Here is a 21,098-nt window from a genome sequence, read left to right as displayed (position 1 = left end):
CGGCCTCCTGAGTAGCTGGGATTACAGGTGCGTACCACCACGCCCGGCTAATTTTTGTATTTTAAGTAGCAACGGGGTTTCACCATGTTGGCCAGGCTGGTCTCGAACTCCTGACCTCTGGTGATCTGCCCACCTGTGCCTCCCAAAGTGTTGGGATTACAGGCGTGAGCCACCGTGCCCAGCCGCAGTTTGCCCAGTTTCTTCCAAACAATCCTATCTTTCAAGGTTGCCCATCACCATCTCCCACTGTAATACAAAGGAGATCTGCCATTTATTTGCTTAATACCTAAAAATATTTGCTCTTATTTAGGGAGCCCTTGCCACATGCCCAAGCTGGGCAGATCGCTTTGTACGTGTTGTCTTGTGTGAGCCTCACAAGGACCCCATCAGGTCAGTCCTGTTGTTCTCATCTTACAGATGAAAAATTGGAACTCAGTGAGGTATAATAACCTATTCAAAGTCTCAAAGCCAGTGAGGAATAGAACAAGGGTTAATGCAAGTCAGTCTGGCCCAGACCCTGTGCTCTCTGCTTCTCGGTCAGCACTCTCCAATAGAACTTTCCTGATGATGGAAATGCTCTATGTCGGTACTGCCCAGGTCAGTAGCTGCTAGCCACATGAGACTGTTAAGCACTTGAAATTGAGCTGGTGCAACTGAGGAACTGTTCTTTAAATTTTATTCTATTTTAATTCAGTTAATTTAATTAGTGGCATTAATTAGTTAATTAATGAGTGCAACTGAGGACTTGTATTTTAAATTTAAAATATAAGTTTAATTAGAAATAGCAGGTGAGTGCGGTGGCTCACGCCTGTAATTCCAGCACTTTGGGAGGCCGAGGTGGGTGGATTGTGGGGTCAGGAATTCGAGACTAGCCTGGCCAATATAGTGAAACCCTGTCTCCACTAAAAATACAAAAATTAGCCAGGCATGGTGGCGCACACCTGTAATCCCAGCTACTCGGGAGACTGAGGCAGGAGAATCGCTTGAACCCAGGAGGTGGAGATTGCAGTGAGCCAAGATTGCACCACCGCACTCCACCCTGGGCGACAAGAGTGAAACTTCGTCTCAAAAAAAAAAAAAAAAAAGAAAAGAAAGAAAAGAAATAGCCACGTGAGGCTAGTAGATATAAAGAACTGTGACAGACCTGAGATATCACCCTATTTGCAAGCCAACAAATTAGCTCGTTGGCAGATGCTAACAAAAGATAGCAGCTTCCTGGATCAGAGCCAAAAGACTTGACTCCAGCACGGCAGGCAGCCCAAGTTTCATGTTTGCATCATTTCTACTTGTACCCCAAGACCCACGGGCTTGCTTCATAGGTGAGGAACCACAATCTTTTATTATAATGGGCTGCAAGTGAACCTACTCAACTTCTCTCTTGGAGGGAGGCATTATCTTTATGATACTGGAGAGTAAGCACACCTGAGCCCTGCTCTGGAAGGAGACACTATCTCTATGTTCCAGGCTCTGTGCCTCCTTAAAAAGGTAGTTCAGAAAAGAAGGCTGTCAGTGCTTCTGCTTGCAAGACACACAGAAGTGCAAGAGACCCATGAAGAATTGTCTGTCAACCATGGATCCTGCATTGGATACCGCAACTCCAAATTGTCTGCAGTGCCTGTTCTGGGATGTTTCACATGTACTACATCATTGACCACCCCCAGGTGTCTGCAGAGTTAGCCCGTCTTTTCTGTTTAGCAGATGAAGAAACTGAGGCTCACTCTCACCCAACTTCCTGAACTTCGAGATCGTGGATTCTCCTCCCCATTACCAACTCTTTCTACTTCCCCCTAGTTCCCCTGAGAAAACATAAATCTGGAATGTTTGTCCTCCTCACTCCTTTTCAAAACTTTACCCTCCAAGACTAGAATTCCTTTTCTCTTCTGCCTTGTCATCTTCTTCCCATTTTCCAGAAGAGTTGCCAGTCTGACCTCCTCTCCGAAGCCTTCCCTGCCCAGCCCAACCTATGCTGAACTCCCCTGTCTCTTCTCGACCATAGAAGGTCCTATCTCATACTCTTGAGTGGAAGCTCTCGAGGGCAGAGCCTGTACCTTCCTGTAGCCACTCTCCCCCAACATGGCCTATCTCAGGACTTGGGGGAAAAACAAACTAACAAATAAGGACTCAAAAAACCAAACCAGAAACAAGCAGCTATTATTTTATGCCTGGGATTGACTTCCCACTTCACTACCCACTTTCAGTTCCAGGCCCCAGGCAGTGGGTGAATGGGCTTGATTCTTTCCCAGAAATGGGAGATGTTTTGAAATGACTCAAAGAAAAGCTGATTGGATTGGATTGAGTTTTGGTAAATCCACCCACAAGAGTAGAGAAACTTGACATTTGCCTTCCAAGCCAGCAAAAGGGATGAATCTCATTTCCTTCTAACTGAGCAGGAGGCTGGGCGATGGAATGATGACTGAGCAGGTCTCAGGAGACTGGGTTCTAGTCCAAGTTCTGAGGCTGGCTGGCTCCATGACCTTGGGGAAGGCACTGCCCTTTTCCAGTCCTTAGTTTCTCATCTATGATGCAGGACTGGAGGAGGGGGAGAGGAGTCAGACTCTCCAGATGCCCTCCCTCCCCACCTTCCATTCTGGGCTTCAGTGATCCTCCAGGCTGGGAAAGCCCAGCCTTCACTTCACAGGAACCCAATGAAGTTCTGCTCCTCCCAGCCTACTTCCTGCCACCTCCCTGAGCAGGACCAGCCTCCCCTCCTCTCCATGTACAGTGTAGACATCCCACACTGCCTGGCTGAGGGAGCACCTACTGTAAGGCTGTGCTGAAAGAGCAGCCCTTGATTCTAATCCAGACTCCTCTATCTTCAGCCCTAATGCATCACCTCGTCGTAAACATAATTCACAGTGCCGCCATCGCTGCCTTTCAAGGTGGGCAGTGCATGTTTTTTTCTCCACTCTCGTTCAGTTATTTTTAGGAAATGCCATGTAGTTCCATATACTTGATATGTACCTGCTTTCTCTACATCTGGAGATATTCAGGAAAGTCCTTGTTAACGATAAGGCCTAGGGTGGAGCTGCGACATACTTGCCATTTGTAAAAGCCAGGCAGAAGAGTCCATGCGGGTTAGACACAGATAAGGAAAAACAATTGATCAAAGAACAATTGGCCCAGCTAGGGTGGAGTTTCTTAAGGCAGCCAGGAAGTGGGGGGCTGGACGGAGGGAGGAAGGAAAGGAAGGAGGGAGGGCCTTCAAGGAGGGGTGGCGGAGATGGGGCGGAGGGGGAGCAGACAGTGGATCCTAATTGTTACAGGCACTGAATCCTTACAACAGCCCCAGAATGTAAGGATGCTTATTATCCCTGTTTTGCAGATGAGAAAACTAAAGTTCAGAGATGAAATGGCTTATCCATGGCCACTGAGCTGCAAAATGGCAGAGCCTGAGTGGAAGTCGGATCTCCTGACTATCTACTCAGTTCTTACAAATCAAACGTTTGTTGGGGGGAGTTAGAATACTTGCAAAAGGAACTCTGTGTTTGTCAGCTTTGCTGCATAACAAAATCTTCCAAGCTCAGTGACTTGCAACAGATGTTTATTTCTTGTTCGTTACAAGTGAAAATGCTGTGGGTAACCTGCAGGTCAGCTGTGGCTCAGCAATGCTCTGTGAATTTTCTCAGTTTAAGGTCCAGGGTGAAGGTAGTCGCTAACCAGGACATGCTGTCCTCTAACCAGAACTGAAAGAACTACATAGTCAGATTTCAGCTTTCTGCTCAGAGATGGCACATACCAGAACTGCACACACTCTGTCAACCAAAGCAAGTGACATGGCCAAGCCCAATGTCAGTGGAGCAGGGAGGTATACTGTCTGTCCTCCCACAGTGAGAGGTGGAGGCTGCTAGAAGGGGAATAAATAGTTGCATAATGCAGTCGGCCACACTGGGCTCTGCAGACAGATGCCTGGGTCTGAGTCCTATCTCTGTCACTTAATAGTTGTAGTCATATGGCCTTCAGCAAAGTGCTTGACCACACTGTGCCTCAGCTTCCTCAACTGCAAAATGGGGATGATAATTATAGTCCTGCATTAATTTGCAAGAACTACCATAACAAAATATCACAAACTCGGTAGCTTAAACGACAGAAATTTATTTTCTCACAGATCTAGAAGCTGGAAGCCCAAGATCAAGGTGTCATCAGGGTTGGTTTCTGATGAGGGCTCTCTTTCTGGCTTGCAAATGGCAGCCTTCTAATTTGTCCTCACATGGCTTTCTTATGTGCATATGGTGAGAGTGCTTTCTGGCACCTCTTTTTTTTTTTTATAAGGACATCAATTCTAGCAGATTAGGGCCCCACCATTATGACCTCATTTAACCTTATTACCTTCCTAAAGGCCTTATCTCCAAATACAGTCATCTTGAGGGTTAAGGCATCAACATATGAATTTGGTGGGGGTGTGGGGGACGGTTCAGTCCATAGCAAGGGCCAATTCTGCCGGGCTCTTGTGATGATTTAAATGGGTTAGGACAGTGTCTGGCCTACAGGCAAGCACTGAATAAGAGCTAAGCTGCTCTTAGTACCCCAGGGATAGCAGGCCCCACATTATCATGATTGGCTATTCCCTGCACTGATAATGCCTCATTTGCTTTCTTTGTCCTTTGGCAACCTCTCCCAATTCCTGGCATAAATGAGGTGACCAGGAAATGGATGCTTGAGTCCCCCGGTGAATCCTGAGGCAGTTGACAGAAGGCACGCAGGGTTTGAGGTGCCCTGGGCTGCACTCCCTGCTGTGTTGCTGACCTGCTTGGAGACTTTGGCCAAGCCACCATCTTCTGCCAGCCAGGATGCACCTCATTAAGACAAGGCTTGTTCTGCCCACAACATCTCAGCAGATTTCATTTCCCCATGGCCTTCTGTGGCTATTCCTAAGTATTGGGTAGTGCTCAGAGCCAAAGTCCTAGAGATTTTTGGTTGTTGTTGTTGTTTGTTTGTTTGTTTGTTTTGAGACGGAGTTTCACTCTTGTCACCCAGGTTGGAGCACAGTGGCACAATCTCGGCTCACTGCAACCTCCACCTCCTGGGTTCAAGCGATTCTCCTGCCTCAGCCTCCTGAGTAGCTGGGATTACAGACGCCTGCCACCACACCTGGCTCATTTTTGTATTTTTAGTTGAGACAGGGTTTCACCATGTTGGCCAAGCTGGTCTTTGAACTCCTGACCTCAAGTGATCCGCCCACCTCGACCTTCTAAAGTGCTGGGATTACAGGCTGAACCACTGCACCCGGCCAGAGAGATTGTTCTTTTACATAAATGTTCTTATAGATTCCAAATTGACAGTACTTCTCCAAACCCTCTCCCACAGCTACTGCTCCCCACCTCAAGAGAGCACCTAATGACCCTGCTGGATAGGGCTGGGCTGGACGGGCATAGGAGAACTTACTCTAGCTGCCTGTGTCTGGGGCAGTTTCTGGTTATGACTAGGAGCCTGAGTGTTTTCCTGCTCTTGAGTAGCCACCCACAGACACAGAACGACCTAGGCTTGGGGTGAACTCTTGGGATTCCATGGCAACACTGAAAAACCCTGTGTTGATTTTTCTATCCTTGCTCATGTTACCTTTCCCACATCTGACCTTGCTTAGAAAGAACGATGTCTGAGGCTGTTTGTTTATTAGAGAGCTCTGTTAGCCGAGGAGAGACAGATTAAAGGCCGTGGGGACAGCGAAGCCTGTCCAAGTCCCCTTGCCTGGTGTGGCTCAGCCCAGCAGTGTTGGGAAGGAGAGCACCAGGTGAAAGCTCTTGGTGCCCTCCCAGCTCACTGCTAATTCATTATTTGTATGATGACTAATTCAGTGCATTTTTGACCTTCTCAGTCTCAACTTCCTCATCAGGGAAACAGGAACAAAGATACCTCCTGTGAGATGTACAGCATCTGACCCAGAGTAGAAGGTGATGATGATGATGAAGAAGATGATAGCTCAGCCCTCAGGGAGCATGGCTGAGAGGCCAGGCGTGCTTTACGCACTTCATATTCATTGATCCTCTTAATCTTCTTGGCAACCCTAGGAGGTGGGGACTACTATTCTTTTTCTTTACAGACGAGGAAACTGAGGCACAGTGAGGTTAAGTGACTCCTGGCAGGATGTACAGCCAGTGAATGACAGGGCTGAGAATTGGACCCAGGCTGTCTCGCTTCATAGCCCCCCACCCTCATCACTGCCCTCAGACCCAGTGACATTAGTTATGTTAAGCTGCGTCTCCTCCCTGTAACCTTCCCTGCAGTGTTGGGGAAAAGGACGCAAAGAGCAGGTGTTGCTTGTTCTGAAAAGTACTTACTTGTAATTATACTAAAAATGTCCCTTTCGAGTTGTTTCTTTAGAGAGTCAGAGGCAGGGCAAACCCACCCTAGGCACCTCCTCCCTCCTTCTGGCCCCCGTGGGCCTCTTGGTGTGATATTAACGTCTGAGGGCCTCAGACTCATCCATTATTGATGGGGCATGGGGAGAGGGTGAGAATGAGGCCCAGGCGGTCTTAACAGCTCAGAAAGTTCTTTTTATCCCTGTCCCTGGTGGAAAAGTGCATTACAGGTGACAGGAGCAAAAGCAGCTGTGACCAAAGCTGCTGCCAGCTGTGGGTAGAGCATGATTATCATTTGTTATTGCCCTCGACTGAGCACCCTCTTCTCATTCAAGATTTAGGAAAAACATTACAACAATGACAACACCACTTCTCTGATCTTGAGTCTTAGATTCACGTCTCTCTGTTCCTTCGCAAAATGCCTAGCTGTCTGTTTCCTGCCAGTTAGAAGAATATGCCAGACTCAGAACTACCTCCCGCCCCTGCCCAGTGAGATCTGTGACCTGCCCCCAGCCCTGTTGCGAGTGCACACGCTTCCTTGGGGATGGGGGTGGGTGAGAACAGCCTTTGACCTGCAGACCTGGATTCCAGTCCCCATTCTGCCCTTGCTCCCCTTAGTACGCCGAGCTGCTCGACCTCCGAGCTTCGGTTTCCTTCTGTGTGTGATGGCGAGGCTGGAGCTACCCCAAGGGACTGTCATGAGGCTAAATAATGTATGTGAAAGGCCTTAACCCAGTGCCAGGCACACAGCAGGTCCCAGAAAAAGGATGTGCCATCCTCTCACTTTCTGTCTACCCCACCCATCCTCTCCTTCAGGGTTTGAGCAAGAGCCCTTTGTCCTGGCCCTCTTTGCCTCATTCTTCCCCCATTTCGGTGTTTTGCATGTTGATTAAAACTCTCTGGGGCAGGCTCTCCAAATTTAGCATTTTTACAACAGGAAGTGGTCTTAGAGATCATGCAGTTCAGAGCTTTCTGTTTGCAGTTTGGGACAGGAAGCTTCTGCACGTAGGTCCCCTGGCTCCCATCCAGTGCTCTTTAGGTGACTCTCTTCTCTCCCCACACTGAGTGGCTTGAAAGGGCTCAGAGGCTTCACATGAGCACTTAACATTTACTGTGTATATCTGAGCCAAGTAGGGACAGAAACTGTCTCACCAATCCTCACGCCCTCTCCCCATGCTAAGTCTCCTGAGTGTTTTCTTCTGTTTTTCAGATGAAGAAACTGAGGTTCAGAGAGGTTAAGAGACTCCACTGAGGTCACACAGCCGGTAAGTGGCAGAGCTGGGATTCGAACCCAGCTCTCTTTCACTCCAGAACCTGTGCTCTAAATTGCCTTGATTTCTTTGCCTTAAAAAGGGGAGACCTGCGACTTTGTTTTCTGTTTTGATGGTACTCACACAGATTCCTGGGTTGAAAGGAGAGGGCCCCTGGGTCCAGAAATTCAGAAGGGTGGTGGCATTTGAGAAAAACATCCCCATTCCCAGTGGGTGCCGTGGCCGGGACAAACCCGGAGCTTCAGCGCACCTGGGTTCAGGATCGAGCTCACTGTGGCCAGCAGGGCCCTGGGTCCATTCTCCCAGGAGGGTTGCTCCGAGGCCCCAGGATCTCTAGGAACCAGACCCCTAGGACCCCACAGCAGGGCCCAGGTGCCTCGTCGTGTGCTGTGTGCCTCACATTCTGCCTCAGCCACAGAGGAGCCCGGCAGGCAGGACTCAGTCTCACTCAGCACCACTCTGGATGGTTGCGTAGTTACACGGTGTGGTTTGTAGTATTTTTGGTTTTGTTGTTTTTGCAAAAGCCAAAGGAAGTCTGTGGGCTGAGTTCTACCTTCCCTTCTTTGAGGATAGTTGGTACTGCTCAGTCAGGGGCAAGCAGAGCTCAGCTAGAAAAAAAAAAAAAACCCTCCAAACACGAGGTTGACAGATCAGAGGGCACCTGCCCTAGCTGGACACCAGCCCTGGCCGTTCATGGGCAGGGCTCATTGGAAGTTTCATTATAATCATCCCATTTTCCAGATAAGGACACTGAGGCCCAGAAACAACCACACCCCCACCTCTTGGGAGACACAAATCAGAATGAATCTTTGCTCCCTGAGTGCTGAGCGCTTTGCTGTTTCACAGCTCGCTGTCCCTGCAGTCCACATGTACTCATTGAGGGCCTACCACTGCTCCCAGCAGGCACACAGCAGTCAGGGAGTCGGATGAACTGCCTGCCTTCTGGGGGGGGAAGACAGAGGGACAGACATTCAGTCCACTGTCTAGCGCCAGTTCCTGATGAAGGCTGTGAAGGGGAATGCCACAGAACAAGCGGCAGAGACAGCGATGCTATTTTATGGTGACCAGGGAAGGCTTCTCCAAGGAAGGCATTTGGACAGAAACGTGAATGCAGTGAGTGAGCAAGCCATATGGATTCTGGGGTAGGAACAGTTTTGGTTGAGGGAACAGCAGGTGCAAAGGCCCTGGGGCAGGGAGTGTGCTTAGTGTAACATGACGCTCTTTGAGTTTGATTCTCTGGGTGTTTGCTCCCACACCCCTCTGCCATCACAGTGGCTGCTCACGTCTAGTATCCCTTCCTTAGTCACCTCCAAGTGTCTGCAGGAGTGTGGCAGTGGGGTGGGGGTTGTGTAGCAAGAAAAATCCGCCGGGCATGGTGGTTCATGCCTGTAATCCTAGCACGTTGGGAGGCTGAGGCAGGCGGATCACCTGAGGTCTGGAGTTCAAGACCAGCCTGGCCAACATGGCAAAACCCTATCTCTACTAAAAATACAAAAATTAGCCAGGCATGGTGGCGGGTGCCTGTAATCCCAGCTACTCGGGAGGCTGAGGCAGGAGAATTGCTTGAACCCAGGAGGCACGGAGGTTACAGTGAGCCGAGATTGCGCCCCTGCACTCCAGCCTGGGCAAAAGAGCGAGACTCCGTCTCACCAAAAAAAAAAAAAAAAAAAAAAAAAAAAAAAAATCCAACAAAATTGCATGGGAGAGAAGAAAGGTGTATCTCTAATAGGAAACTACTTGTCTTAGTCCTTAATCCTCTTTGCACAATTTCTGTGTTTGGTGAAGTTTGCAATGGTTTTATCTTCTTGCTTTGCATGTGTTCTCAAAATGCCTTCTTTAACTAAGGCTGTGAGTTCGCAGCACACTGCAGTCCACTGTGTCAGTCCCGTCTTTCCAGGCAGGGCAGGAATCTGGATTCAAAAACCACAGAAACAGCAGAAGAAACAGTTTTGGCAACTACACTGCTGACCTTGTGCTGAGCTCAGGGAGGGAGGTGCAGCAGGCAGACAGGGCCCGGGTAGGGGTGCAGTGGCTGACAGACCTCTGTCTTGGCACAGCCATTAGGCTCAGGCCCCTGTGTGCGGGCTCAGGTCCCTCCTTCATCACAGGGTGGTATTGGCACCAGCCTGGGGGAGCAGTTCATGGGGCTGGGTGTGCTGGAAGAGACATGCTGAGAAGTTAGGGACCCCAGGTTCTCTCTGACTTTGTTTTCTGTTTTTATTTTGCTCACATAGATTTGTGAGTTGATAAAAAAGAAGGGCTCCTGGGGCCAAGAACTCGGAAGAGGGGTGGTATTTGGGAAAAACAGCCCCATCCCCCTTGGGTGCCGTGGCCTGGACAATCCCAGAGCATCAGCATACCTGAGTTCAGGATTGAGCCCACTATGGCAGAGAGAGGCCCTGGTCCCCGTCTCAGGAAAGTTGCTCCGAGGCTCCAGGCGCTCTAGGAACCAGAACCCTGGGCTCCACAGCAGGGCCAGGTGCCTCCTCAGGTGCTGTGGTCTCATCTTAGTGCCACCTCAGCCAGTGTACAACCTTGGGCAAGTCACGCCCCCTCCTGGAGACTCTGAAAATGGAACAGAAAGGTGTGGTCATCTGTGTGTTCCTCTGTGATCTGGAAATGCTACAACCTTTGCCTCTAAGGCAGGTAGTAGCCAGGCATGGGGACGGGGCTTCTGTCAGCTCCCCTTTGATTTTGTAGACCTCTGGCTCTTAGCAAAGAGATGTCCTAGGAAGGAAGGGCAGTACCTTGATGATCCTGTCTTGCACATATAGACTGGAGCTTCAGCCCATTCTCACCTCTCCTTCACCTGAGACCTGTGGCTGCAGAACCAGAAACTCATTTCCAGAAGCAGCAGAATGTCTCTCTTTCCACAGGGCTCAGAAGTATGTATTAAGCTTTCCATTAACTGCATCTTACTCAGCTGGAAAAATAATACTCAGAATGCAATTCTATCTGATTTCTGGCCTGTAAGCTCCTGAAGAGTTCTCTTAAGAAAGGCTCAAAAAACTCCTGCGCTGTGTGACTCGGAGCCCAGCCCTGTAGCCTCCCTCCAAGGAGCAGGCAGCTCAGTGGTTGACCAGCAAGCCATCATCATTCAGCACTACTGGGTTATCCATCTGTCCGTCTGTCAATTAAACAAGTGCTTATGAGGGCCTGGGGCCAGGGGCACATACCGAGATTACTAAGACTAAATAAGACACAGCATGTACCCTCCACAGCAGTTCAGGCACAACCTGACCACTTTCTCTATTTGGTAAAACTCCAGAGAGTTCTTGACTTTATTATTCGCAGTTCAAAAGCAGCATGAGCTTTTGTGTCTGCTCCCCTTCACCCACTAAGTGTCATGGCGGGCAGGCAGAAGGCCCATATAGATGCCACACATGCTATGGGTTACGATATAGGACAGGAACACTGAGCTTGGGGGATCCACCATCTTGCGACAGACAGCAAGCAAGCCAGCTTTTTGTCCCAGAGGGAAACATTACCTCATGTCTCAGGATTGGTTGCTGCAAACCCAACCCAGGTACAGAGCAGTCAGAGCCTTGCATTCTTTGTCTACCCAGCAAGATGTGTAGGAATGCAAGAAACTCATGGAGAAGTGTCTCCAAACAATGCATTAGCATTGCACATGTCTGGATTTGAATCCTACGTCTAACAATTTAAGTGCGAAATTAAGTGCGAAATTGGGTAAATTGCAATGGCTGAACTTCTCAGCCTCAGTTTCCTCTTCTATAAGATGGAGATAATGCCTACTTTCCAGGTGACTGTGAAAGAGAGTGTAGGGTCACTCGTCTGGGAACACAGTAGTGAACTAAGAAAGCCCTTGAGTTCAAGAAACTTAGTTGCACGGGGAATCCTTTCAGCTATGTATTAAGTATGCAATGCCAGTTAGTCATGTGTGTGGGAAAGAATAGAGGAGGCTGGGCGCGGTGGCTCATGCCTGTAATCCCAGCACTTTGGGAGGCTGAGGCAGGTGGATCACCAGGTCAGGAGATGGAGACCATCCTGGCTAATATGGTGAAACCCCATCTCTACTAAAAACACAAAAAATTAGCTGGGCGTGGTGGCACACACCTGTAGTCCCAGCTACTCGGGAGGCTGAAGCAGGAAAATTGCTTGAACCCAGGAGGTGAAGGTTGCAGTGAGCCAAGATCGTGCCACTGCACTCCAGCCTGGGTGACAGAGCGAGACTCTGTCTCAAAAAAAAAAAAAAAAAAACAGAATAGAGGAAAAACGCAGAGGCCGATACACATCATCGTTCAGGGACAGTTGCTGCAAGGATTTGCCATGTGACCCAGCACCCTGAATTGAGTAAAGGAATGACCTTACTTCCTGTGGGAAGAGCATTCGGGGCAGAGCAGATAGGCTGTGTGTAGGTCCTGTGCTTGGCCTGCTTGAGGGACAGCATGGAGGCTGAGCTGGAGTGAGCAAGGAAAAGGCGTGGAAAATGGAATCAGAGAGTAGGCAGGGACCAGTTCATGTAGGATCTTGCAGGCCTTGGTGAGAGCCTTGGATTGCATTGTGGGTGTGGAGAGAACCCACTGGAGGCTTCAGGTAGGTAGGGGCATAAGCAGAAAATAGCATGGAAGAGGCCAGGAGAGGCTGCAAGGTCTGGGATTTGCTTTTATCCTGCTGCTACTAACAAGTTAGCCTGTTAGTGTTTCATGGATCCTGGCAGAAGACATGAGATTCCTGGGTCAGGAGTGTTGTAAAGTGGGAAAGATCTCACTGCTTTTTGTGCACAAAGCCTGAGCTCAGAGGGAACTCTTCTGAGTTTGAAGGGGAATGATAACTCAGTCAATACTTTCAGAAGCTGAGCCTCAGTCAACAAATAGGAATGAGAATCTTGGAACAGATTCCAGGGCACAGTGTATCAGAAGGCTCTTATTCTCTCAGCCTGCATGTCTTACCTGTAAAATAGGGAGAACATTGCTTCACAGGCATATTGTGGGGCCTTGTAAATAGAAATTGAATCTGAAGACCCTGTGCTTATTCTCTGCGTTAATAAGAAACAGCAAATTCTTCCTAATAATTTATCCTTCTAGGTTTTTGATTATCCCTTTTCTTCACTGAGAAGCTATTAATGTTTGCTTTGTAGCTCTAGTGCATAACACACACACACTCAGACATGCTTGCAAAATGTGCCTGCCAGCGTCTTCCTGGATAAAGGGTAGTGTTGATCATTTAGGGGAGAAGGAGAGAGAAGAAGGTGAAAAGAGTCAGAACCCCAGAGAGGCAAGAGAAAATAGCTAGGGTGGCCTCTCTCTCTCTCTCTCTCTTTTTTTTTTTCCTGACACAGAGTCTTGCTCTGTCGCCCAGGCTGGAGTGCAGTGGCGTGATCTCAGCTCACTGCAACCTCCACCTCCCAGGTTCAAGTGATTCTCCTGCCTTAGCCTCCCGAGTAGCTGGGACTACAGGCACATGCCACCATGCCTGGCTAATTTTTTATATTTCTAGTGGAGACAGGATTTCGCCATATTGGCCAGGCTGGTCTCAAACTCCTGACCTTGTGGTCCACCTGCCTGGGTCTCCCAAAATGTTGGGATTACAGGCATGAGCCACCACGCCCAGTCAGGGTGGTTTTTCTTTAGATCATGTTTCTTCCTCCCGCCCCATGCTGTACATCTGAAGGGAGCTGAGGCTTATACACAGTATCCCCCACATGCAAACTCATGTGCACCCTCCACCCACCCCAGGATGCTCAGCCAGCTGGCCAAGCATTAGAACTGGAATTCAGATGGCGGTCTCTAGCCAGTGCTGGGCACATTCTGCCATCGCCGTCCCTAGACCTCCTGCCCTTCCAGTCTTCGTTTCTCTCCAAGACCCAAGCAGTACAGCCAGCCTTGGCAAGGCCCACCTCTTATCACTGCATTGTGGGAGGAGATAAAATGAGACTTGTGTGTTTTAAAGTTGAGCAGAACAAGATGTTTTTAAAATGCTGTGTTCCCTATGTGGGAGGCCTTCTAATGGTCAGCTGGGGACAATGCGTCCAGTCCTCCCACCCCTGGGAGGTCCCGGAAAGGACTGCAGCGTGGGATGGGAGGCACACTCCCAGTGTTGGATGCCTACCTGGTGGCCAGCTCAGACAGAGCTGGGACAGAGCTGTCTCTAGCACCTCTGGCCATGAGGGTGTTTGGACATTCCCAGCAGTCATTCGGCGTAGCTCAGTTTATCTCTCCTGCCAGAGTCGCCTCCTTATTGGACGGAGGGTGAGGAGCACTCGTGATCACTTTGTGGGGAGAGTGGGCAGAGTAGGGCTGAGTGGAGGTGAACTCCCCCTGCCGCATGGACGCTCCCCGAGGTGGGGTATGGGCGCCATCCAGAGAGACCAGCTGAGGCGGAAAGGTAGATTCTTAGCATGAAGAGCTGGGCCTCTGGAGCCGGGCTGTTTGGATCACCTTTTATCTTATTTTATTTTTTTGAGACAGAGTTTTGCTCTGTCACCCAGGCTGGAGTGCAGTGGTGCGATCTCAGCTCACTGCAACCTCCACCTCCCAGGTTCAAGCAATTCTCATGCCTCAGCCTCCCCAGTATCTGGGATTACAGGCACATGCCACTACGCCCAGATAATTTTTGTATTTTCAGTAAAGACAGGGTTTCACCATGTTGGCCAGGCTGGTCTCGGAAATCCTGACCTCAAGTGATCCACCTGCTGCAGCCTCCCAAAGTGCTAGGATTACAGGCTTGAGCCACCACGCCTGGCCCCATTTCTTCACTTTGAAAGAGAACATACCACCCCTTGGTAAAGCTGTTGAGGTCAAACAAGCAGCCTAAGAGAAGTGCTGACTTGGAGCCTGGCGCAGAGTTGGTGCACTTTAGGGACAGGACCCAGTGCTTTCTTCCCCAGCCATCTCCAGGACTCATGAGCTGGGGGTGCATTTGGGGAGACATCAATACTAGTATCTCACTCTCTCCATGGTCCACGCCTCCTGACCCCCAGGGACAGGCTCTGGGAATGCCTCCCGGTCAGAACTGGCCTCTGTTCTCCCACCTGCTTGCTGGGCCTCTGCTGGTCCAAGCTGCCCAGTGTCCCCTCGTATCGTCCATCCCGAGCCTCACCAGGGCTGCCAGGCCTCAGCTGCTCTGAGCGTGCCCTGGCCCCGTGGTGCCGATCCTTGCCCATATGCTCCGGCCACCCGTGCTCTCGCTCCTCCCACTGGACAGCTTGGCAGCCCCTGGTCAAGAGGGCAAGGTCTCCCTCCTTTCCTGACTGCTGGGCCCTTTCTGATGAGAGCTACTCTTCCTCTCCTCTGGGGCCCAGGTATGGGGGTGGGGCTGAGCCTGGGCCAGGGCAGTTTAATCCTGTGATCCAACTGGACACCGTGACACCCCTCCAACCTTCAGTGTCTAGGGATGGGATGGTTCATGCGAAATGCCTGCTGTCGCCTGACGCTCCCACCCATCCCGGAACCCTGGAGGGTGCTGCATGCCTCGCCATTGTAGCAGCCGGGTTTATAATGTGATCTTAATCCCCATTATGGACACTGCTAGAGGCTGCCCCTCAGCTCCTTCGGGCACCTCCTGGATGCCCCTGAAAATCAGTAGCATTAAAATATTTCCATGAAGTCAGGGACTAGGGAGAAAGGGGCCTCTTTAAGCCACGTGTCAGACTGTGAATCTCGGCTCCAGAGCGGCCACAGCTCCAGCCCTTCCTTTATGCTGAGGGTTTTAGAACCAGCGACAGATGCCTGAGGGCAGGTGCAAGGGGCATTAGGAGCTCTGAATTGTCTCTTCTTTATCAGCCTCCAGCACCACCCAAATGGGGGGAAATCCTTTCTTCTGGGACAGGTGTGAGCCTGGGTGTGCGTATAGTGCAACCCCTGGAATTCCCAGCCACATTACACGCTTCTAATGTCATTTGGATATCCTAGGACTCCAAATTTAGCACTCCTCAATCCACACACATAAGAAGATTTGTGGATTTAAATTCTTTTTGTGAGGCTGTGAATATGAAAACATATTCGCCTCCTTCTCATGTGACCCTAATCCTGGTTAATCGTGTTTCTCTGGGGCACTTCTCCACACTGCCTACTCTGAGCCACTATTTGTGCTTCAGCAGAATCTTTTTTTTCCCCAACTTCCCCAGCAAAGGAAAAAGCAGGAGGCACTAAGGTGCAAAGAGGAAGATTTGCAAGCACATCGAAGGGTTCTCCCAACCTGCTGGCACTGCTGGGCTGTGGGGGAAATGGGCAGGCGCCGATGCAGAAAGGAGCAGGGAAACAGGTTCCAAAGGAAACAGACTTTCCAAGTCATGCTCATGGAGACTGGGCCCCTCTCTAGACTCCCACAGGGTGTCCTGTGCACCCCTCTCCAGTCCAGCCACGATGTGCCAGTTGCAATCACTACTGTCTGCTGCTCACAAGCCAGCCAGGCTCCCCTTTGCCTTCAGTCCCCAAGTCCACGTTCCTCAGGACTTCCACGATCCAGCTCCACCCACAGCAGCCCCTCTGAAGGGCGCCCTGTTTTCTGTAACATACCAGTGTCTCCATCATCACCACCATGTGTTTTTTTGGGCACAGGCCTGATTTACCCTCCCCCTCTGCCCTCCTCCATCAGTGCTATGCCCCCTGTCTCCATGACCACCTGCCTTACACAGCCTTCCCTCTCCCTTTGGTTGTCATTCACCTGCCACTTGTGGATCACTAAGGCCCTTGGCATCATGTCTTGGGAGGCACTGGTTCCTCCTGAGCAGATTTATGCCTGTGAACTGCCCTGGGCTGGATCCTGGAGCCGGCCTAGTGTGCGGCTTCGCTATCTAGCAGTGAAGATACGCATGCCACCAGCTGTGTTCTTGAAGCATCGCAGGCATGCTTGGGTACCTGGGTGAGAGGTACGGCAGTGGAGCATGGAAGAGCAGGCTCAGGAATCAGACCTCACCCCTTCCTAGCCACGTGACCTGAAGTAAGCCACTGATACCCAAGGGCCTCAGCATCCCCTTCTGTAAAATGGGATTATGGTGTCACCTCCCTCATAGGACCTGGAACTGCACTTTAGCTAGTCCCTAAAATACTGCATAGTCTCTCAAAGCCCAACTTCCTTCTCTGCCCAAAGAGCAAATGCCTGCCCGAAGAGCCCCTGGGGACTTTAGCCAGGCATCCACACACAAGAAATGTATTAGCTATGGATGGGTCAGGCATGCACAGATAAGTTGGGGAGGGAGTGAGATGGAGAGGAGGGGCGGACCAGATCTCTAGATCTCTAGATCTAGTTAGAGATATTCCATGGGCTTTTGTCTGCAGGCTTATCAAACAATGAGAATTCTTTGATATTTAAGCCCAGCAGGAGTCAGAGAACAACAGGAGAGGACCCAGCAGATCAAACTCCAAGAGGGGCCCAGGAGTGGGCGGTGGTCAAGCCACAGGCACTGATTGGAGCAGCCATGGGCGGGCTAAGGGGACCTTGCCCTCTGGCTCTACTGGTGTTGACTACATTTCTGTGGGAGGGACTGATGCTGTCATCAGGGAGCTTGGGGGACAGGCTTCTTGGAGTGTCCCCCTGGTGGGACCTGGAATGTGTTGAACTTGGCTGAGTGGTGCAAGGGATCCCCTGGTGCCATCCCTGCCAAAGACCCTATCAGTGTCATGAGCCTGATGATGAAATCTCCTGATGGCTGAGTACCCCAGCAGCAGTTGGAGCAGAGTTTGGGCAGATTCTAGCGAGAGCAGCTACCCAAGGTGGAGGGGAGGCCAGGGCTCAGGGCATCCAGCTGACCCATGTGCTTCTTGCAAATCCTCTGAGGTGGCCAGCGCTTCAGAGGGGTGTCTGGGGAGGGGCGGGAGGCATGGCTTTCTGTGGGGCACAGCTCCTGGGGCACTCATTGCTTAGACCACATTGTCAGCTGTGCCCCTTGGAGTTAGGTCTGCGGGGTCACCTGGACTGGTCATGGTGCTGGCAGGACACAAATGGTGCATTCAAAGTGGGCAGTGGAGGGGAGCTGAGTTGAAAGGTCATTCACAAGGTCATAGTGTGGTGTGGGAAACAGCAAGTGTGGTGCAGTCCCGGGGGCTGGAAATGGTGGGACTGTTTCCAACCCTAGGGCTGAAGGGACAAGAGGACAGAGACTTACTGAGACCCCCAGGACACAGCTAATGTGTGGATGGGGTCATTTGACAGGAGCAAGGGACCATCAGCCCTTGGCTGTCCCACAGGGAGGGTGCCAAGGCAGTCACTGACTGTCCCCAGTTCCCTCTCTCCCTCTGGCCTTCCTCCAGGGCTTCCTGTGGCTCCCAGGAGGTTGTCCAGACCTTAGGGGGCCACCAGACCTTGCCTGCCCGCCCTGTCTGCCAGTGCCGCTGCAGTCTTCCAATCCACTTAACTTTGTTTTCTTTCAGTTCGTTGGACTCACCTACTGTCCCCACAGGCCTTCATACCTGTAGCTTCCCCTGCCTGGGAGGCTCTCACACTCCCTGCCCAATCACCTGTCCATGCTGTGGACCCTCAGTCACTACCACTTCCCCCAGACATCAGCCAGTCCCTCTTACGCCCTCTGCTCGTGGCACTGAAGGCTGCCAGTCAGGGCTCTCCAGGGGAGCAGAGCCTATCCCATATTTGTGTATGCATATTAAGAGATTCAACTTTCAGAACTGGTTCAGGCAGTTGTGGAGGCTGCCAGGTTCAAAACCTGGTGGGCAGGCCAGAGGGCTGAAATCTCAGGCAGGACTTGACTTCTCTGTTACAATCTTGAGGCAGAATTTCTTCTTTTCCAGGGAACCTCAGTTTTTGCCCTTAAGGCCTTCAACCTATTGGATGAGGCCCACCTGCATTCATCTCCTTTACTTAAAGTTAACTGATTGGAGAGCTTAACCACATCTGCATGCTACCTTCCCTGAAACACCTAGACGAGTGTCTGACCAAACTACTGGACACCATGGCCTAGCCAAGCTGGCTCATTACATTTATTTATTTACTTAGAGATAAGTCTCGCTCCCCCAGGCTGGAGTATGATCATAGCTCATTGCAGCCTTGAATTCCTGGGCTCAAGTGATCCTCCTGCCTCAGCCTCCACATAGCTGGGATGACAGGTGCAAGCCACATGCCTGCTGATACATTAAATCTAACCATCACAGCTCGTCTTTTGTATGATTCCTTAATAATCTCAGCCTCTGTCCCACCCTGTGATGTTGCTTTCAGTGAGCAAGGACGAAGATCATTCTACTTTCTCTCTCCTTTTTTTTTTTTTCGACAGAGTCTCGCTCTGTTGCCCAGGCTAGAATGCAGTGGTGCAATCTCGGCTCACTGCAACCTCTGCCTCCCGGGTTCAAGCAATTCTCCTGCCTCAGCCTCCTGAGTAGCTGGGACTACAGGCATCCGCCACCACACCCAGCTAATTTTTTTGTATTTTTAGAGATAGGGTTTCACCATGTTGTCTGGGCTGGTCTTGAACTCCTTACCTCAAGTTATCCACCCTCCTCAGCCTCCCAAAGTGCTGGGATTACAGGCGTGAGCCACCGCACCCAGCCATTCTACTTTGTCTAACCATTGTTTTGTTCAGCACTTGACAGCAACTGCTAGATGGCCGGAGCCCAGTGAGTAATTGTCAAATGAAAGAATGAAAGCAAGAGCGAGAATCCACAAAGGGGCTTGGCAGTGTCCAAGTCAGAGATGTTGCCAAGACAAAGTGAGATGCTGTATGTAAAGGGTCTGCATGTAGTAGGTGTGAAACTCACACATGCCATTTCTTCTTCATTTTCAACCCCACTAGCCATTATCCACACACACACATATGCAGTTCTGAATTTCTCAGAGGAATGATGATCCTGGGTAGGTGACATTTTCCTAATGTTAATGTTAATGTTAAATATTATTTTGTGATGGTCAGGAATTGTTCTAAGCACTATATATATATATGTATATATATATATACACCAATAGTATTGTTTCCAATATGTGTTAAATATTCAAGATTATTAGTAACATGATTGTATGGTGTGGTAGCTCATGCCTGTAATCCCAGCACTTTGGGAGGCCAAGGTGGGCAGATCACGAGGTCAGGAGTTCGAGACCAGCCTGGCCAACATAGTAAAACCCCGTCCCTACTAAAAATACAAAAATGAACCAGGCATGGTGCACATCTGTAGTCCCAGCTACTCGAGAGGCTGAGGCAGGAGAATCGCTTGAATCCGAGAGGCAGAAGTTATGGTGAGCCGAGATGACACCACTGCACTCCAGCCTGGGCAACAGAGCGAGACTCCGTCTCAATAAAAAAGAAGAAAGAAAGTGACTCTCAGGACTAACCAATAGTCATTAATTTGTTCAATTAGCCAAGTCTAGGTGAGCAGGGGCTGGGATCATTGTTGCATTTTACAGATGAGGAGCTGACTGGCCTCGGCTTCTGAAGTGGCCCAAGTCACGCTGTGCTCCGTGGCTGCTGTCCCTGGGGTTGGGGTGGGTGTTCTCTCCTCTCCTGGGAGGCGCAGGGAGCCTCAGGGCAGCACAGTTGCTGGCTGGCTGGCTTCATTCGAGACTGATTTTTTTAATCGACATAAGGAGAGAAATGTCCACCCCAGTCCTGCCATTGACAGGGAGCTTGTCATCACCTGTTTACCTTGCAGTGGCCAGGACCTCCTCTCAGGCCTCACCTCACTGTGGCCCTGTTTCTCTTGGACGATGTTTTCTGGAGGGAAACGGGTCTGGCTCCCCTCACGGCTGATCCTTCCTGACCCAGGGGAGGAGAGCGGCATTGAGTGGGTCCAGGCCTGGCTCGGCCATGAGAGCACAGCTGCCAGCTTCAGGGGTGACTCAGAGCGGGTGGAGCCCAGCTGGAAGGAGAAAACAAAACAAGGGAAGGGAGGGCTCACACTCGCCCCTGCCAGGCCCTGAGCTGCGCCACACACAAAGCCCACTCAGTGCTCACACTGCCACCGTGGAGTGGGGATAGGCTGGTTCCTCTTCCACAGCTCAGACAGCAAGGAGGCCCAGGGCAGGGGCCGACCTCAGCCTGGCACCATCCACTTCACACCAGTAGGTGTGAAGTTGGGATTCTGCACTGGCCGTAATCCTGACTTTACACCTACCGGCCGAGGGCCTTGGGTAGGTGGCTTGACCACTGTGGGCCTCTGTCCCAGCTCTGAAAGCTGGAGATAATACCCAGTACCTTCATCGGGAGCTTGTTGTGGGCCCAGCCAATGTGCACCAGTATTGTGCTTAGAACACAGTATAGAAAAGACAAAGGTGATGGTTGACACATTACTGCTCTATGCAGTCACCTCATAGAGCAGGGGTTTTTAACCCCCACTTTATGGATGAGGAACCTGAGGCTCAGCAGCCCATGTAACTTCCTGGGGGTCATCGTAAACAGCCCCCCACCCCTTGTGGCAGCAGCTAAACCAACTCCCGACCTTCTCTCCTCCCCAAAGCTCCACCCTCTCTCTCTTTTCAGTTGCAACCCATGACACCTCCTAAGATCCTGCCCCTGGGAAGGGGAAGAACACCTACTCCAGGGTAGCCACCCTGTAGAATACAGCAGGTTTTTTCTAAGGAGTCAAGCGGGTCTTGGGACTTGGGCATCTGGTTTTCTTTAGCCCTGGTG

General features: G+C 50.7%; 1 protein-coding gene across 8 annotated transcripts in view; it reads left to right on the top strand.

Moving 5' to 3' along the window:
- ST3GAL1 (ST3 beta-galactoside alpha-2,3-sialyltransferase 1) overlaps nucleotides 1-21,098 on the top strand; it is a 116,278-nt gene that overhangs the window by 64,308 nt on the left and 30,872 nt on the right. For 6 of the 8 annotated variants that reach the window (XM_016958876.4, XM_054656366.2, XM_054656365.2 and 3 more), the window contains one exon: nucleotides 7,507-7,561. The exons of the other annotated variants lie outside the window; for them this stretch is intronic. The gene's annotated coding sequence lies outside the window, so the exon portion shown is untranslated. The remainder of the gene's footprint in view (nucleotides 1-7,506; nucleotides 7,562-21,098) is intronic. 8 annotated transcript variants of the gene reach the window in all.

The sequence above is a fragment of the Pan troglodytes genome, chromosome 7, assembly GCF_028858775.2.
Source record: "Pan troglodytes isolate AG18354 chromosome 7, NHGRI_mPanTro3-v2.0_pri, whole genome shotgun sequence".
NCBI lineage: Eukaryota > Metazoa > Chordata > Mammalia > Primates > Hominidae > Pan > Pan troglodytes.
The sequence above is the reverse complement of the archived record's forward strand: the minus strand, read 5'-3'. Positions and strand labels throughout refer to the sequence as shown.